Source organism: Mustelus asterias, chromosome 10, assembly GCF_964213995.1.
Source record: "Mustelus asterias chromosome 10, sMusAst1.hap1.1, whole genome shotgun sequence".
Lineage (NCBI taxonomy): Eukaryota > Metazoa > Chordata > Chondrichthyes > Carcharhiniformes > Triakidae > Mustelus > Mustelus asterias.
In genome coordinates this window covers 13,894,829-13,913,479 of record NC_135810.1, presented here as the reverse complement: position 1 = coordinate 13,913,479, position 18,651 = coordinate 13,894,829, and the positions used below count along the sequence as shown (strand labels likewise).

At 44.7% G+C, this 18,651-nt stretch overlaps 1 protein-coding gene across 8 annotated transcripts in view; it reads right to left on the bottom strand.

Annotated features, from left to right (window-relative positions):
* Positions 1-18,651, bottom strand: part of LOC144499531 (LIM domain only protein 7-like) — a 221,306-nt gene that overhangs the window by 172,319 nt on the left and 30,336 nt on the right. The window lies entirely within an intron of this gene.

The following is an 18,651-nucleotide window of genomic DNA, read 5'->3' as shown; positions in this document are numbered from 1 at the left end:
AGCACACACCCATGCTCCAAAGCTTTTTGAAAACAAGACTGACAATTTTCACCCAGAACAAAACCCAGAGTCCAATTTTGTTCACATTGTAAAAGTAAGCATGTCCCTTTGTCTGCTAACACTGTTCACTATTCCTATACGGCACAGTAGCGCAGTGGTTAGCACTGCTGCTTCACAGCTCCAGGGTCCCGAGTTCGATTCCCGGCTCGGGTCACTGTCTGTGTGGAGTTTGCACGTTCTCCTCGTGTCTGCGTGGGTTTCCTCCGGGTGCTCCGGTTTCCTCCCACAGTCCAAAGATGTGCGGGTTAGGTTGATTGGCCAGGTTAAAAATTGCCCCTTAGAATCCTAAAATGCGTAGGTTAGAGGGATTAGCAGGTAAATATGTGGGGGTAGGGCCTGGGTGGGATTGTGGTCGGTGCAGACTCGATGGGCCGAATGGCCTCCTTCTGCACTGTAGGGTTTCTATGATTCTATGATCATCTTTCAACACAACGATAAACCCCAGCTTATTTTCTCTACCACAAACCATCTTAAACACTTGCCTCCATCGAGCAGTGTGAAGAGTTCATGAAGTTCTTTGTCACCAAGATGGCGAACGTCCAATCAGCTGCCTCTGCTACCTCCCTCTGTAGTCCGAGCCAATCAGGCCAAACTTCTCCAAAAAATCCTCTTGTCCTGGTTTTGACCTCCTACCTGTCTCTAGTTTCTTTCCAAATTCCCCTCATACCCCCTCGAAGCTCATCGTGTCCACAAGACCCACCTTCTGCTCCCTCAACCCCTATCTCCACTAAACCAATGATTACCCAACATTCCCTCCTGGTCTCTGTATTAACTGATATTGTACCATCCCTCTGAATGTTTTATCCCAAATCCACTCCATGTTTCAATCCCTTTCATTGGGGTGGCACAGTGGTTAACACTGCTGCCTCACAGCGCCAGGGACCCAGGTTCAATTCCAGCCTCAGGTGGCCGTGCAGGTCAGTGTGGGTTTCCTCCAACGGTCCAAAGATGTGAGGGTTAGGTTGCTTAACCATGTTCAATTTCCCCTTAGTGTGAGGGAGATTAGTAGGGTAAATACGTGGGGTTATGAGGATAGGGCCTGGGTGGGATTGTTGGCGCAGACTCGATGGGCCGAATCACCTTTTTCGACACTGTAGAGATTCTATAATTCAAAAGTTTATTTATTAGTGTCACAAGTAGGCTTACATTCTCACTGCAATGAAGTTACTGTGAAAATCCCCTAGTCACCACACTCCGGTGCCTGTTCGGGTACACAGAGGGAGATTTCAGCATGGCCAATGCGCCTAACCAGCACATCTTTCAGACTGTGGGAGGAAACTCACGCAGACAGGGGGAGAATGGATTCTATCAGGTTTCCATCCCTGGTACAATACAAAAGCAGCACTTATTAAAGTCATAAATGACATTTCACATGGCTATGACAAAGGTAAAATATCCCTCCTCAACCGTTCTCTTTTGATATAGTTGACCACACCATCCTGGTCTAATGTTTCTCCACTGCCATCCAGCTGGGTAGGACTTCATAGCCAGAGAATCAGTTGCAGTGGCTTCTCTTCACATGCCTCACCATTATTTCTGGATCTATCCTTGGCTCCCTCCTATTTCTAATCTATATGTTGTCCCACGACGACATCATCCAAAACAGTATGTGTTTAGATATTTAGCTAGACAACATCCATTTCTACCTCTCACGACCCCATCACTGTCACTAACTTTCCCAGACTTTGTCTACCATTCAGTACTGGATGAGCAGAAATTTCCTCCAACTAAACAAGTTAAGTTTACTTACTAGTGTCACAACTAGCTTACATTAACACTGCAATGAAGCTCCTGTGAAAATCCCCTCATTGCCACACTCCGGCGCCTGTTCGAGTACACGGAGGGAGAATTTACCATGGCCAATGCACCTAACCAGCAGTCTTTTAGACTGTGGGAGGAAATCGGAGCACTGGGAAGACCAAGGCTAATGTCTTTGCCCCCCGCTACAAGAGCTTTGTTTCCTAGTCACCAGTACCACCCCTCTCATTGGCAACTGCTGGGATCCAAACAAGACTGTTCACAGTTCTCTGTGCTATATTTCACGCCGAGATGAGCTTCCAACCATATATCCACAGCATCGCCAAGATCACCCATCTCTAACTCCATAACATCTCCGCTTTGTTCCTGACCTCAGCTCTTCTGGAATCTTTCATTTCTTCCTCCAACTGAAACATAGAAACCCTACAGTACAGAAAGAGGCCATTCGGCCCATCGAGTCTGCACCGACCACAATCCCACCCAGGCCCTACCCCCATATCCCCACATATTTTACCCGCTAATCCCTCTAATCTACGCATCCCAGGACACTAAGGGGCAATTTTAGCATGTCCAATCAACCTAACCTGCACATCTTTGGACTGTGGGAGGAAACCGGAGCATCTGGAGGAAACCCACGCAGACACGAGGAGAATGTGCAAACTCCACACAGACAGTGACCCAAGCCGGGAATCGAACCCAGGTCCCTGGAGCTGTGAAGCAGCAGTGCTAACCACTGTGCTACTGTGCCACCCTGCTTGAGCCCCAGGCTCCAGAATTTCCTCCCGAAACCCCTTCGCTTATCAACTTGTTTATTTCAGATGCTCCTTTTTGATCAAACCCATGCCTATCGGTCATAGAATCATAGAAACCCGACAGTGCAGGAAGAGGCTATTCGGCCCATCGAGTCTGCACCGACCACAATCCCACACAGGCCCTACTCCCATATCCCTACATATTTTACCCGCTAATCCCTCTAACCTACACATCTCAGGACACTAAGGGGCAATTTTAGCATGGCCAATCAACGTAACCCGCACATCTTTGAACTGTGGGAGGAAACCGGAGCACCCGGAGGAAACCCACGCAGACACGAGGAGAATGTGCAAACTCCACACAGACAGTGACCCGAACCGGGAATCGAACCCAGGTCCCTGGAGCTGTGAAGCAGCAGTGCTAACCACTGTGCTACCGTGCCATCCTCGCGTGATTTTGTGACACGTTTTATTTTAGAATGTCCCAGTGAAGCAGCCCAGGCCACTTTATTACACTACACAACAGGATTCGACAGGGTGGATTCAGAAAATGTTCCCGATGGTGGGAGAGTCCAGAACTGGAGGGTCATAGTTTGGGGATAAGGGGTAAATCTTTAGAGGTGAGGAGAAATTTCTTCACTCAGAGGGCGGTGAATGTGTGGAATTCACTACCACAGAATGTAGTTGAGATCAAAACATTGTGTGATTTAAAGAAGAAATTAGATGTAGCTCTTGGGACTAAAGGGATATGGGGGGATCAGGATATTGAATTTGATGGTCAGCCATGATCAAAATGGCGGAGCAGGCTCGAAGGGCCGAATGGCCTACACCTGCTTCTATTTATAACTGCACAAGTTGATTTGGTTGTAAACCACACGGTTACTTGTATACTCAACTCATGAGCAAAGACCGCAAGGAACTACAAAAGGTCGTGAATGTACAAAATCAAACTAGCCTCCCATCCATCTGCAAACCAGCCTCCCATCTATTGACTGTCTATACTTGCCGCTGCCTTGGCAAAGCAGCCAGCATAATTAAGGACCCTACGCACCCCAGACATTCTCTCTTCCACCTTCTTCCTTCGGAAAAAGATACAAAAATCTGAGGACACGTACCAACTGACTCGAGAACAGCTTCTTTCCTGCTGCTGTCAGACTTTTGAATGGACTTACCTTGCATTAAGTTGATCTTTCTCTACACCCTAGCTATGACTGTAACACTACATTCTGCACTCTCTCGTTTCCTTCTCTATGAACGGTATGTTTTGTCTGTATAACGTGCAAGAAACAATACTTTTCATTATATAATAATACATGTGACAATAATAAATCTAATCAAAGTCTTCTTTTCAATTAAAAGGGGCAAGTCAACAACCTTACCCAGTGGAGACTATTGAATATGTATAAATATGACTCAATGTTTACATTTCATCCTTGAAGATGATTTAGGTCATTATCACTCCACTTATGTATTTTTTTTACTTTAGAGCTTTAACATTATAAGTTCATGTTCTGTGGTGCTGTGTCTTAATATCAGTGGGACAATAAGAGCACAGCTTAAGGAACCTGGACTGCATCCTCGACTGTATAACTAATTTCCAGTCCCATTTTAAAATTTGTAACAAGCTTGACAGTAACTAGCAGAGTTTGTGATCAATGTCCAGTTCTCTTCTTGGTGCTTCAGTTTTTTAAAAATCACTAATTTGAAGCGCTTGAGCAAAAAATTGCAACTAGCATGTCTATATATCTTATCTTTGTTAGCTGCCGCATCCACTGACAGCGAATCTACATATCATGCAACCGTTCTTGTCCCTGCGTAACATTTTAAAGTTTAATATTGTCCTTCTGGATCGACTACTGCAAAATGTGCTTTAATCTATTATTATTTTTGAATGTGAATCAATGCAGTAAGGTAATGGTTTGAAATGCAACAAAAAAGTCTTCAGAAAAACAATGAGAACTGGATGATTGGTTACCCCACAAACGGAGTTGATGGAATCCACTGTTTTAACAATGCAAACCAGCCCAAAGCCTGTAACACAAATAAGGTTAATAACCATATGTTTTGTCCAAATGGTCACACAGATAGATTCATAAGCAGGCATTGTCATACTGTTTCCAATGGATATACACAAAATGCATTTGCAGAAGATGGATTTTCTCAAAGTAGCACCACATATGAACATTCGTGGTCCACGGAAAGAAGAATGCATCTGGTGTGCCCAATGAGTATGTCTCCCTAGGTAAACCCTGATAAATCAGAGCAGGAAATCTGGGAAGGCCATTATATGATAGGCCTTCCAGCTTTACATTAATGTCATGGAAGGATGTGCCACTGGAATCCTGATCCAGTGGACCGCCGACGGCCCGTTGCATACTATTCCACTCGTTTAGATCCCATTGCCCCAAGTCTTCCCCCTTGCTCACAGGTCCTCCCGGCTATCTATTCTTTGGTGACGGCAGCTGCTAATATTACCCTCCACCAGCCCCCCACCATTTTTACCTCACACGCTGTGGTGGCCCTTCTTACTTCTCATCAGACTCAGCATCTAACCCAGGCCCGGTTAAGTCGTTACAAAGTTGCACTCCTTAATGACCCACTCTTGACGTTCTCCTTCTGCTCCACTATTAATCCTGCCACATTCCTGACCGCTCCACCAGACGAACTCTCGGAGCCCCCATATGATTGTTTACTTAGAAATCATTTTCTAACCTCCCCTCGTCTGGATCTTACAGACTTTCCCCTCCCTTCCCCTGACCTTACCATGTTTGTTGATGGCAGTTCCTCCCTCTCCCCCTTTGGGAGACCCATTTCTGACTACTCAGTTGTAAACGATACTACACCCTGGAAGCGGCCGCATTCGAACCTTCCATCTCTGCCCAAAAGGCCGAACTATTTGCCCTCACCTGCGCTGCGAACTAATCCGCAAACATCTATACCGACTCCAGTTATGCTTTCGGGGTCACCCACGATTTCGGCCAATTATGGGCCCAAAGAGGTTTCCTTACCTCTTCAGGGACTCCCATCCAAAACTCTCCTTATGTTCACAATCTTCTCCAAGCCATCCTCCTCCCTAAACAACTGGCCATTATTAAATGTACCGCCCACTCCGCCGATGACTCGGCAGTGACCAGGGGTAATGCCAGGGCTGACTATGCCACCAAAAAGGCTGCAACAGCCCAAACTAACATAGTGCCCTCCATGAATAAGCAGGCGATAAATCGCTCGCCTTCTTTGAACACACCGGGCATGCCAGATATAGTCACTATTCAGCGCTTACAGGGGGATGCCCCTGCTTCTGAACACGATCTTTGGGAGAAGCATGGATGTTCGCATTCTGCATCAAAAGGCCTCTGGGTCACTCCAGCAGGCCAAGTTTGTATTCCGGGTGCATTACTGCCTTTATTGATTGATTGTCTACACTCTGACACCCACCTGGGAAAGGAGGGAATGAGTGGAATATTGCTTCATACCTGGTGGCACCCCCGGCTGGCCGAGGCTGCTCGGTCTCGCATAGCATCATGCTTAACCTGCCAACAAAATAACATTGGCCAAGGCATAAAGTGCTCGCCAGGGAAAACACCCTTGCCGGGTGGCCCATTTGATTGTATTCAGTTGGATTTTATCGAATTACCACGTGTGCAGTGTTAGAAGTATTGTCTTGTAATGGTTGATGTGTTTAGTAGATGGATAGAGGCTTTCCCAACTACAAATAACAAGGCCTCGACAGTAGTAAAGTTGTTATTGACAGAAATAATACCAAGATTCGGTGTGCCCCAACAGATTAGCTCGGACAATGGCCCCCATTTCGTAGGGAAAATTAATAAGGAACTATGTGACATATTACACATTCAGCAGCAGTCCCACTGTGCCTACCATCCTCAGGCAGCAGGGATAGTGGAAAGTGCAAATGGAGCCCTTAAAGCCAAGCTAGCCAAGCTAACATCTGAAACCGGTCTAAATTGATTAAAAGTTCTCATGTGGTAGCCCTCTACCACATGAGAATAACACCCCACTCTACCACTGGGCTATCGGCTGCGGAGATAATCTATGGTAAACCAAGCAGGACGGCCTGGGATGCAAATACAAGCCCGCCCACCCAGACAGATTTGCACGTTATGGGAGACAAAATGCAGAAGTACTTCCGACAGCTAACCTCGTCGTTAGAGTTTCTTCATTCATAGGTACAGTGCGCCTTTGGATCAACCCCACGGACACCGGATCAAGATTCTGACCCACAGGACTACTTCCCTGCACCACAGATAGGAGACCTCGTGCTGATAAAAAACTGGGATCGACCCAAACTTGGGCCACGGTGGAAAGGACCGTTCCAAGTTCTCCTCCAGACTCCAACTGCAATCAAGGTTCAAGGACAACCTCGCTGGATACATCTGAGTGACTGTAAACGGTGGGCGCCAACATCCACTAATAAATCATGAAGTTTATCTTCACCGTCTTCAGCCTTTCAGCTATTTTCCTGGCACAAGGACAACCGGAACAGCGGAAAGGAAGCCTGAAAGATGGACTGACTAATGGACAATTTCACTTTAACACCTTTTTGTACATGTCTTATGAGTATGCTGTAAAGTTTAATGTAAGCAGGTGTTGGGTTTGCTCACACATACCACCACAGGCCAAAGTGAGGATCCCCCTGTTTCCTATTGCTCTCAAAACCAAGGAAATGATAGAGTGGATTTTGTATCAAAACGGGACTAAGGACGGAATAAGAAAAGAGGCCTGGACCACGGGAGGAAATTGGCTAATTGACATCAGCAGTGATGTCTCTACAATGAAGAAGGGGGGGGTGTACTTTATCGACTTTTAAGAAACATTACCAACCCAACTATACTAGGTCAGACTCTCCACCCCACTTCATTGTAAACAATCAACAAAGGGGATCCATCTGCCTGATAAGAAACGGAACCAAATCCGTTGGCCGTAGCTACTGCATTCAGCAGTTTAATGTCACCAGACCCAGTAGTAGTATGGTAAAGCTAAGGCCTAAAGTCCATTGCCCTACAGCCAAATCATTTTGGCCTACTGTGGGGGCTCCATTCCAACTCAACCCAGTTCTATTAAACGACTTGGAAGCGTACAATGGCACCTATTTTGTCGATGGAGATAACGCCTATCCTTGGCTTCCCTGGGACTGGTCTGGATCTTGCTATCTAGCATATGTGGTCCCCTATGTCTGACATTATGACTCCCTACATCTCTACCCCAAGATACAACTGTTGAGATCTAAACGGGCCAGAACCGAAGCTGAACGATTTGGGATGATAGCCTTTCCTGCCTGTGGGACAGCAAAGGCGGCTCGAGAGCTGATCAGTATGGCATCCGCTCTTGAGAAAATAGCTAATGATACTGCGGATAGATTAAAGGATGTGAGCACCGCTATCTCCGAAGTTTCAGCTGAAGTCGTAACTATACGGACGGTGGCACTCCAAAATCGAATTGCTTTAGATTACTTGTTGGCGGCTACCGGAGACACCCGCGCCCTAATAGGCTCCGAGTGCTGCACATACATTCCAGACTCCTCCGACAATATCACTGATTTAGCTGAGCATATTAAAAAGACGGCTGACAAAATTAGAACCGAGGGGCAGAACTTTAAGAACTACAATCCCCCTGGCTGGTGGCCCTTTGGTAACCTCTTTGGGGACTGGGGAGGAATGCTAATGCATTTGGGAATCATTATTCTGGTGGTTTGCTTATTACTGCTCTCGCTACAATGTGTTTGTCGATGCCTGGTCTATAGCAGGGCCCAAGCTCCTCTCTAAAGGTTTAAATTTATCATGAAATTATAAAAGGAGGGAATGAGATATTATGGGGTTAAATATCGCATGCTGCTGTGATTTGAATTTGAAATGACAAGCTTAAAACATCTGTGATTAACGAGATTACCCATTAACAGTTCTCTTTCTTTCAACATAACCATATTACGACCTTAGATGTAGTTAACCTGACTAGAACAAAGGGTGTCTTGTGATTAGCTATACTGTATCAAACCACATGTGATTATGAGAATTGTAAAAATACATAAAGGGGGACTGTCCCATTATTCACTCCCAGCACTGAGTGGAAGTCACGTAGCAAAGGCTTGCCAGCTTGCATATGTAAAAAGAATAAAGAACTTTCGAATCAGACAGCGGTTGGTGTTTTGCCTTTGTATCAAGGACAGAAGAGTCTCGATAACGAACATAAGTTTCCTTCTCTATGAACAGTATGTTTTGTCTATATAACGCGCAAGAAACAATACCTTTCACTATATACTTATACATGTGACAATAAATCAAATCAAAGTCTTCTTTTCAATTAAAAAGGGCAAGTCAACAACCTTATCCAGTGAGTCACAAGAGTTACAAACTAAAATTTCAGATTCAATCTTCAGCCTGGACTAAGTTAACTCATCGCAAAGTGACATTCAGCATTCACCAACCAGTCCCGGAGTTTCTCATTCAATTATTACTGAGGACATACAGGGTTTTACTGCTTTCAGTCTCTGTGCGCACATACTCCAATCGGAAAATATTCAAGAGTGTAATATTTCGTCCACAAAATATTCAGGCATGCAACATGAAGTTAGGAGCCCTCCAAGGCATTATTTGATAATGTTACATGCATTGTACAACTTCACCTCCAGAGTATCACAACCTTTGGGAATCCACTCAGCTCAGATGTTCCTTTGTGAAGCTGGCATTGTGTGAAAGGTTACGATGTGCGACAAGTTCTGCTGCAGAGTGGTGAATCGTCAGCACACAGAGTTGAATAAAGTGCAGTACAGTCAGTACCAGGCTACACTTCATAAAAAACTAACAAATATCGAACGAAAGGTTCATCAATACAATTTGCCCTTTGCATTTGTGAATGTGGGAGAGCAAGTAGACAAGAAAATGGAATTGATTTTGATCAGTTACCAACTGCTACCCAGTGATCCAATTACAGGAAAATGTGGACATTGAGAAAGTACCAATCTGGATTAGTGGTGGGCAATGTGCAGCCCGGTGGCCACATGTGGTCCATCAGGGTACTGAACGTGGCCCAGAAGCCATTTTGTTGACTGTTAACCATTGCTGGGATGCCAGATTCCACTGGTTTTTGCCCACATAGTATTTTATCCTCTTGGCATGATACACATGCAAAGCAAGGATAAGTGAAAAGAGGTGCATGCTGACTGCACACGAGTGTGAGAGCCATTCAACTCCTTCTGTGTCCAAATAATAAATCTTTGTTTTTACCATTTGAAGTTGATGACAGTTCTATATGAATGATTAAGCGTTACCTATAACTCATTATGAAATCTTCTGTACGAACTAAATGCATTTAATCTTATTCATGGGACCCTGGTTAGTGAACAAGGCCGATTTCAATCTTGCGGCCCACTGAGATGAAGCTGGCCCACTCACTCGCCTAGGTTGCCCATCACTGATCTAGAATACTAATGGTGTTCCCTGGGGGAAATCACCAGTCAACTCTTGTCTAGGTTTCACTACAGAAGAACAGCCACTAAAGGCTGTGTAATCTGTTGAGGTCGAAGACATATTAGGAGATTGTCACAGAAAGAACTTGTCTCTTCAGCTAATGGCATAATTTTTGAAGTACGTATACATGGCAGCTAATTGGTACACAGCAGGCTCCTACAAGCAACAATGAAATAAATGACCATATCGCCGGTTTCAGGAATACTTGTGAAGGGATGTTATTGGTCAGGACACTAGACAAACTCTTTCCTCATCATCCCCCCCCTGCCCCCCACCTATCCACCAACCCCCTGCCACATTTGAATGGTCGATCTAAGAGCACAGCAGCAAGCACTGCTGCCCCTCAGCTCCAGGGACCTGGGTTCAATTCTGACCTTGGGTGACTGTGCAAACTCCAGACAGACATTTTCCAAGTGTCTGCGTGGGTTTCCTCCGGGTGCTCCGGTTTCCTCCCACACTCCATGATGCGCTATCAATAAGGCGAAAGACTACCGGTGTGCCAATACAAGTGTAGGCTTTTATTCACAACAGAATCAGGAGCACATCCCAACAAATAACCAACCTGGACTGAACAAGGGGGAGGAGACAGCCACCTTTATACTAGGTGCCGAGGGGAGGAACCAAACCGGGAGGGGATGTGTCCAGGTATGACAAACACACAACGGTGGTCCATATAGGACAAAGGCACAACTGAGGTCCACCACACTCCAAAGGTGTGTGGATTGGCCATGCTAAAATTGCCCCTTAGTGTCCCAAGATGCGTAGGTTAGATGGGTTAGCCATGGTAATGTGTGGGGTTACGGGGATATGGCGGGGGAAAGGGTCTGGCTAAGATACTCTGTCAGAGAGTCGGTGCAGGCTTGATGGGCCGAATGGCCTCCTTTTGCACTGTAGGGATTCTATGATTCTAATTGCAAATTATTTCTTGATATGTAATTATTGTCTTATGCTTTCCCATTTAAAAAAAGAACTCAGCCTGTGCCTTATTCACTAAGCATATTGATTGTTGTTCTGCTAATCATGGTAACATGTGTGGGGTTATGGGGATAGGGTAGGGGAAAGAGGGCCTAGGTACTATTGGAGAGTCAGTGCAGACTTGATGGACCGAATTACTTCCTTCTGCACTAAGGATTCTATCGAGAGTGTAAACATGCGTTTCATTTTGATGTCTCATCTGGGCGGTGCAGCACTCCCTCATTCCCCAAGTGAAGTGAGAGCCAACATTCTGATCTCAAATCTCCTGAACTCATGACCTTCAGACTCTCAGCTGAATATGGTATCACCAAGGCAAGGGACACCTGTCAGAACACATGGAACCAGAGGCGGGGGTGGGACATGAAAGCTGCTCAGTTCAAAGTACGCTACTGCATTTCATTATTCCACTGTAGAACACAGCGGAAGATGTTTGCACATTTTCAATTAACACAAATTAGTGAACAACTCAGTTACCCCAGAACCAGTTGTGGGAATGAAATGGGGAGAAAATCCAGCTTTCATTTTGAACACTCCCATCTCTCTATTTTCCAGCCTGTTTTTAATTGCAGGGCATAAAGATCTAAATCAAGCGACGCATGCAGGTGTATTTACATTCAAGGAAGGGAAAAAACAAGTCACCTTTGCCAAATTACTAACCATGGAACCGAGGCCCCACTGTGAAATCCTGTGGTTTACCGCTGCACTGCAAAAATGTGGCCCAGGAACCAGAAGTTCAGAGTGAATATCAACGCTCAGTCTTTCAGGTACTGGCCAAAGTCAGGCCATTTCCAACTTTATTTATTAGTGTCACAAGTAGGCTAACATTAACACTGCAATAAAGTTGATGTGAAAATCTCCGAGTCGCCACACTTTGGCATCTGTTCGGGTACACTGAGGGAATATTTAGCATGGCCAATGCATCTAACCAGCACATCTTTCAGACTGTGGGAGGAAACCGGAGCACTCGGAGGACGCCCACACGGGGAGAATGTGCAGACTCTGCACAGACAACGACCCAAGCCGGGAAATCAAACCCAGGTCCTTGGCGCTGTGAGGCCGCAGTGCTAACCACTGTGTCACCCCTCCAAGAGGTAGGTCCCAATGCAATCAGCCACTGATTTTATATATATATATATATATATCACCACACACACAAAGGTAGAAGGGCCTCCTTTTATCCATTAAACAGCTCACTACCCAACAATCTTTCAAAAGTCAGCAAAGCAAGCAAATTTTGTAACGAATAGGTCTCCACTAACTGTACAATTGTTGGCATTCCTGATCTTGCAAATCAACCACAGTACTATACAGCAATGGCAATAAGACAGTTCCCCCTATAGGAACGGCACCATCTGCTGGTAGAGAGCTTAAGAGAGAGTGCTCCAATAAATAGGTATGTTGGCTTCACTGTCACTAATATTTCAATCTGTATCAAGCATCTTTTTTTTCCCCCTTTCAACTATAATTCCATCCAGGATTTTATGCAAGTAACATACAAAGCCAGCCAGAGACTAAGAATGCTCTTACACTCCATTACAGAGCTGATTTTAATGAGCTTTCCATAATGAGCCAGTTCCCTTCATTTGGAAGTGCCAATTAATGTTGAATAATGTTTAAATCAGAATCAGCCTTCTCGAAAGTGGTCCCAATTCTCACCATGTATACGTGTGCAGGACATATTAGGTTAGCATCAGAAGACATGCACACTCTGATTCTGTGACAGAACTTTACAATGACACGGGGAACGAGCTCCAACATTTCTATTCAGCCAACCAACAAGCAGAATTAAGGTGGCAGGTACATAGTCCAAAGATATGCAGGTTAAGTGGATTGACCATACTAAATGTGCAGGGTTACGGGGATCGGGCGGGTCTGGGTAACATGCACTTTCGAAGAGTTGGTGCAGACTCAATGGGCAGAATGGCCCCCTTCTCCACTGTAGTGATTCTATGGTTCGTGTGCTTATGAAAGTGCTTCCAAGTGCACGCTTACAGACGATAACATTGTGGGATGAAACCGGACAAAGCAAGCTTTTTAAAAAGAAAGCTTTGACGGCAAATTTTAATAGTTTGACTGGCTTAGCATGTGGAAATCCCACTTCCAGAATATCTGTCACATTAACCATCAGAGGTACTTTAATAATGAAGATAACATTGCTAAGTGTGTCAATTCTGTGTCACACCTACTGTTACTTAACAACTTAAATACAGCCTTACCAAGAAAATTAAAGAATCATCCTGTGCAATAGTTCCAAAAGAGTTTGCAGAGTAAAATATGTATTTTCATAGATTGAGAATTACCTGCCAAGATACTCATGTTGGTGGCCCACAATTAGTATACCAAGGTACCTACAGCTTTTCCACAGTATCATAGAAGGAGGCTATTCGGCCCATCGAGCCTGCACTGACCACAATCCCACCAAGGCCCTATTCCCCATAACCTCACATATATACCCTGCTAATCCCGCTGACACTAAAGGGGAAATTTAGCGTGGCCAATCAACCTAACCCGCACATCTTTGGACTCCAAACACATCAACACAGTTTGCACTTCAGAGTTAACATAATGGCAAACAAATTCAGTACAAAACAATAACTCTTTGGCTGAAAGAACATTTGTAAATAGTGAAAATGTTTAATATCAAGTGTTCTACAGTTATTTACTCTGGTTATAGATACCTTTATTAACAACACTACTTAAGGTGTAAAATTCACTGAAATGTTAACAATTTTCAGGTAGAAATGTAACTAGAAAATGCACCTTGAGCCAAAATGAATTTTGAACTTCACAATTGCATCACCAAGTTGCCTATTTTAACATCTAAAATGAGGCTCTCCATCTGTCCCTACTACATTCTGGGAGGTGATGGCCTAGTGGTATTATCGCTAGACTATTAATCCAGAAACTCAGTTAATATTCTGGGGACCCGGATTCAAATCCTGCAGATGGTGGAATTTGAATTCAATAAAAAATATTTGAAATTAAGACGCCTATGAAAAACCCATCTGGTTCACTATTGTCCTTTAGCGAAGGAAACTTGCCGTCCTTACCTGGTCTGGCCTACATGTGACTCCTGGGCCACAGCAACGTGGTTGACTCGCAACTGCCTTCTGAAATGGCCGAGAAGCCTCTCAGTTCAAGGGCAACTAGGAATGGGCAATAAATGTTGGCCAGCAGTGACGCCCATGTACCACAAATAAAAAAAATTCAAACCCTTTGCTTGTGATTTTTGTCACCTCAAGGTTATTTCTACCATACTGACAGGTCCGATCCTACACAAACATCAATCCATTTTGGATGCTACCTGCATTCCCTACTCTCGAAATACTTCTTCTGTTTCCTGCTACTTGATTATCCCACCTCTTGTATGAAGCACCTTGGAACGGTTCATAACTCAAACATTAAATAGTGTTGGGATTGCATTACAGAATGGCAAAATGGAAAGACAAACCCTCACTTGTTTCCACTCCCTATCCCCATCTCTGAACGAAGGACATAGTCCCCCTATCCCTACTCAGCAGTAATCAGATAGAATAGAGAATGGTCTGAGGTTCAGGAACACACCAGATATTGCATTTACCCCGGAAGTCAGTAAGGGGTGTGGGACGAACTGCTAGCCTCCCATCCATTGACTCTGTCTACACTTCCCGCTGCCTCAGCAAAGCAGCCAGCATAATTAAGGACCCCACGCACCCTCGACATTCTCTCTTCCACCTTCTTCCATCGGGAAAAAGATACAAAAGTCTGAGGTCACGTACCAACCGACTCAGGAACAGCTTCTTTCCTGCTGCCATCAGACTTTTGAATGGACCTACTTTGCTTTGATCTTTCTCTACACCCTAGCTATGACTGTGACACTACATTCTGCACTCTCTCCTTTCCTTCTCTATGTACGGTATGCTTTGTCTGTACAGCACGCAAGAAACAATACTTTTCACTGTACACTAATACATGTGACAATAAGAAATCAAATCAAAAAGCTCTTTCAAAGAGCTGGTACAGGCACAATAGGCCAAATGGCCTCCCCTCTGTAAAGTGTCATCCAATGTCAACAGGGAAACTCTGATTCGATGGCCCCTCAGAACGAGATAATGTGTAAAATTCATCATCCACAAGACATGTTCCTGCCACACCTTTTAAAAATGAAGCCAAAGTCATGATAGTTGACAATGAGCCCAGACATGGAATGATCCAGATTTGATTCCTAATCATCCCAATTAACTAACTCCAACCAGATTGGCAGCAAGGGAGTACAATTGGCCTCAATGCGCATGTGAAGATGGAACCAAGTTTTGCTGTAACCAGCACGGACGAGACCAAACCCAGCATAATTTAATGTCATCAGAGGGAAAGGAAGGAGAATATAAAACAGCACTCATAAAAAATGACGTAAGCTTTGCACAGTTAAAGAATTTTAAACACTAGATGGCTGGGTACAGCAATGCATTCTTCCTCGTGTTACTGTGTTCACGAATTCACTTTGTGAGCACTGTCACAGGGCAGCTATTACTCAGCATTAGCCCTTCTCATTTTACACTGTAAAGGCAACTTCAGATCCATTACAGAGGTGATCATATCAAATAACAAAGCTATACATCCTACTTCAACTTAAATTCCACCTTAAGGCACTATTCACTCTAAGGTCGCCCACAAATAACTATCCTCTCCTGTTAGAGAAGACCAATTACTTTCATAAATATCTGCAAACATACCCACCGAACACATTTTGAGAGGGTGATGACTCAGTCAAGTGCAAAAAACAGATTTGTTAGCGATTTAGAGCAAACTTTAAGACGGCAGAGATTTTGGATTGGCTCACGTTTAAAATCAGAGATGGATTTATATCTCCAAGGTATTTTGCAGTCTCTTCGAAGGTATTTTAACAATAACTTTATGGTACCTTTGGTAACAACGACCATTGAATGGATTAGAATAGCAGGCACGCGGGGTTGGGGATGAGTTGGAAATTTAGAAGTGGTTGAAAAAAAATACAAAATAATTTTAAAGAGAGGAAGTGAATATAGAATCAAAATTTGTAGAAGGCAGAAGCTAGGTGGGAGTAAATAGATAAAGAAATGCCCCCGAAACATCAGAAAAAGCTTTCTAATAATTTCAATTGCTGATTTGTCAATTCTAGTACGGTATCTGCATTTTAAGATGCTCATTAAATCTACCCCTGGCTCATGCCTGAGTATATTCCCTTCGAAGCGTCATCCTGACTCGAAGTGTTGGCTCTATTCTCTCGCCATAGATGCCATCAGATCTGCTGAGTTTTTCCAGCATTTTCTGGTTTTGTTTTAGATTCCAGCATCCGCAGCATTTTGCCTTTATATTCTTATGTGGCTTGGCTCAAATTCTGTTTGGTCACGTGAAGCTTCTTTTATTTATTTGTGTCACAAGTAGGCTTACATTAACACTGCAATGAAGTTACTGCAGAAAATCCCCTAGTCGTCACACTCTGGCGCCTGTTCGGGTGCACCGAGGGAGAATTGAGCATGGCCAATGCACCTAACCAGCACGTCTTTCAGACTGTGGGAGGAAACCGGAGCACCCGGAGGAAACCCTCGCCGACATGGGGAGAATGTGCGCAGACAGTGACCCAAACCAGGGTCCCAGGTGCTGTGAGGCAGCAGTGCTAACCACTGTGCCGTGGGGAATTGGGGCATTGCATTACATTAATATGTTTGTCTGTCTGATTGCAGCTCATCCTACAAAGAGATCCACTGCCATGGCATATCATATTCATCTGCCTTACGCCATTCTCACACATCCACTATAGTTCTGTCATTCAACTATGCCTAGGTTGACCCCTCTTTGTACTGCCCTGCACTCTGCTCTCTGGATTAACATTAAAGACGTCATGGAAAATGAAAGATACTGCCATGGTGACAAGCAGGATGATGTGGAGATGCCGGCGTTGGACTGGGGTAAATACAGTAAGAAGTCTCGCAACACCGGGTTAAAGTCCAACAGGTTTATTTGGTAGCAGAAGCCACTTTTGTGGCTTTTGCTACCAAATAAACCTGTTGGACTTTAACCTGGTGCTGTGAGACTTCTTACAAGCAGGATGTCAGGGTGCAGAGAATTAGCAGCCATTGGAAGGCCACAGGGCAGCAGCTTAGTAAATTTCAAGCAAGTTCAACACAAACCCAAAATTCTGCAACTAAAGAGCGGGTGACTGCAAACTGGAAAAGTTTGCTCCTGGGAACAATCCAACCAGTTTGGCAATTGAGTTATTCATGTAGTTACTTTAGGTCCTGTATCTCGGTTCTCCCCATCTGCATGGGTTTTCTCCGGGTGCTCTGGTTTCCTCCCACAGTCCGAAAGACATGCTAGTTAGGTGCATTGGCCATGCTAGATTCTCCCTCAGTGTACCCGAACAGGCGCCGGAGTGTGGCGACGAGGGGATTTTCACAGTAACCTAACTAGCACGTCTTTCGGACTGTGGGAGGAAACAAGAGCACCCGGAGGAAACCCATGCAGACACGGGGAGAACAGAGAGATGGGGTCTAAAGTAACTACATGAATAACTCAATGACTTAACGTCAGCCTACTTGTGACACTAATAAATAAACATTAAAACTTTCCCAGCGGCAAGGGGACATTCGATGGGAAATTCCATCAATAACGGCAGGACCAGAGAATCCCACCACCAGCCACCTCCACCGTGGCAAAAGACGCAGTGGTTTGCATGGAAAATCCTGCCCCAAGAAAGAAATTCACAGTGTAGCTCAGTGGAGTTGCCGTGGACAGATTTAAAAGGGGCTAACGTGATAACATGCTCAAAAAGGAGAAGCCTTTGTCAAAGACATTGCAAGTGAATGGTACTCAAAGAACAGAACAAAGGGAAGGGGAAAGGCAAGCACAACAGGAAACCTGCAAAGTGCTTAAATGGAAAACAGGAGCAGCTGGTTAAAGTGCTTATTACCATAAGATAACAGGAGGCACAACGAGAGAAGCTAAAGGAATAAAAGGCGTATGCGAGACACACACTGTGTGAAATGCAGATAGCAAAGGAAGTACAAAAAGTGGCCAAATAATGCAAGCACTAGTAACTCAGTAAGTGAGCAGGAAAAGATGATGATCAACACTAAAGGCAAGAGGTACCTTTCCAGCATTCCTATGAAGCACATTCAGACATGCTACTATACTCAGTGTTATAAATGCAAGTTACTGTTGGCATAAATGCTGTTCATTCAGAATACTGAATCCCTACAGTGCAGAAGCAGGCCATTTGGCCCATCAAGTTCCGCACTGATTCTCTGAGAGTGTATCTTATCCAGGCCCTTTCCCCAGCACTATCCCCATAACCCCACATATTTATCCCGCTAATCCCCAACCCACACATTTAAGTTTATTTATTAGTGTCACAAGTTGGCTTACATTAACACTGCAATGAAGTTAGTGAAAATCCCCTCGTCACCGCGTGCCAATGCCTGTTCAGGTACACTGAGTGAGAATTTAGCACAGCCAATGCACCGAACCAGCACATCTTTCGGACTGTGGGAGGAGTTATGGAGCACCCAGAGGAAACCCACGCCGACATGGGGGGAAGGTGCAGACTCTGCACAGTGACCCAAGCTGGGAATCGAACCCAGATCGTTGGCGCTGTGAGGCAGCAATGC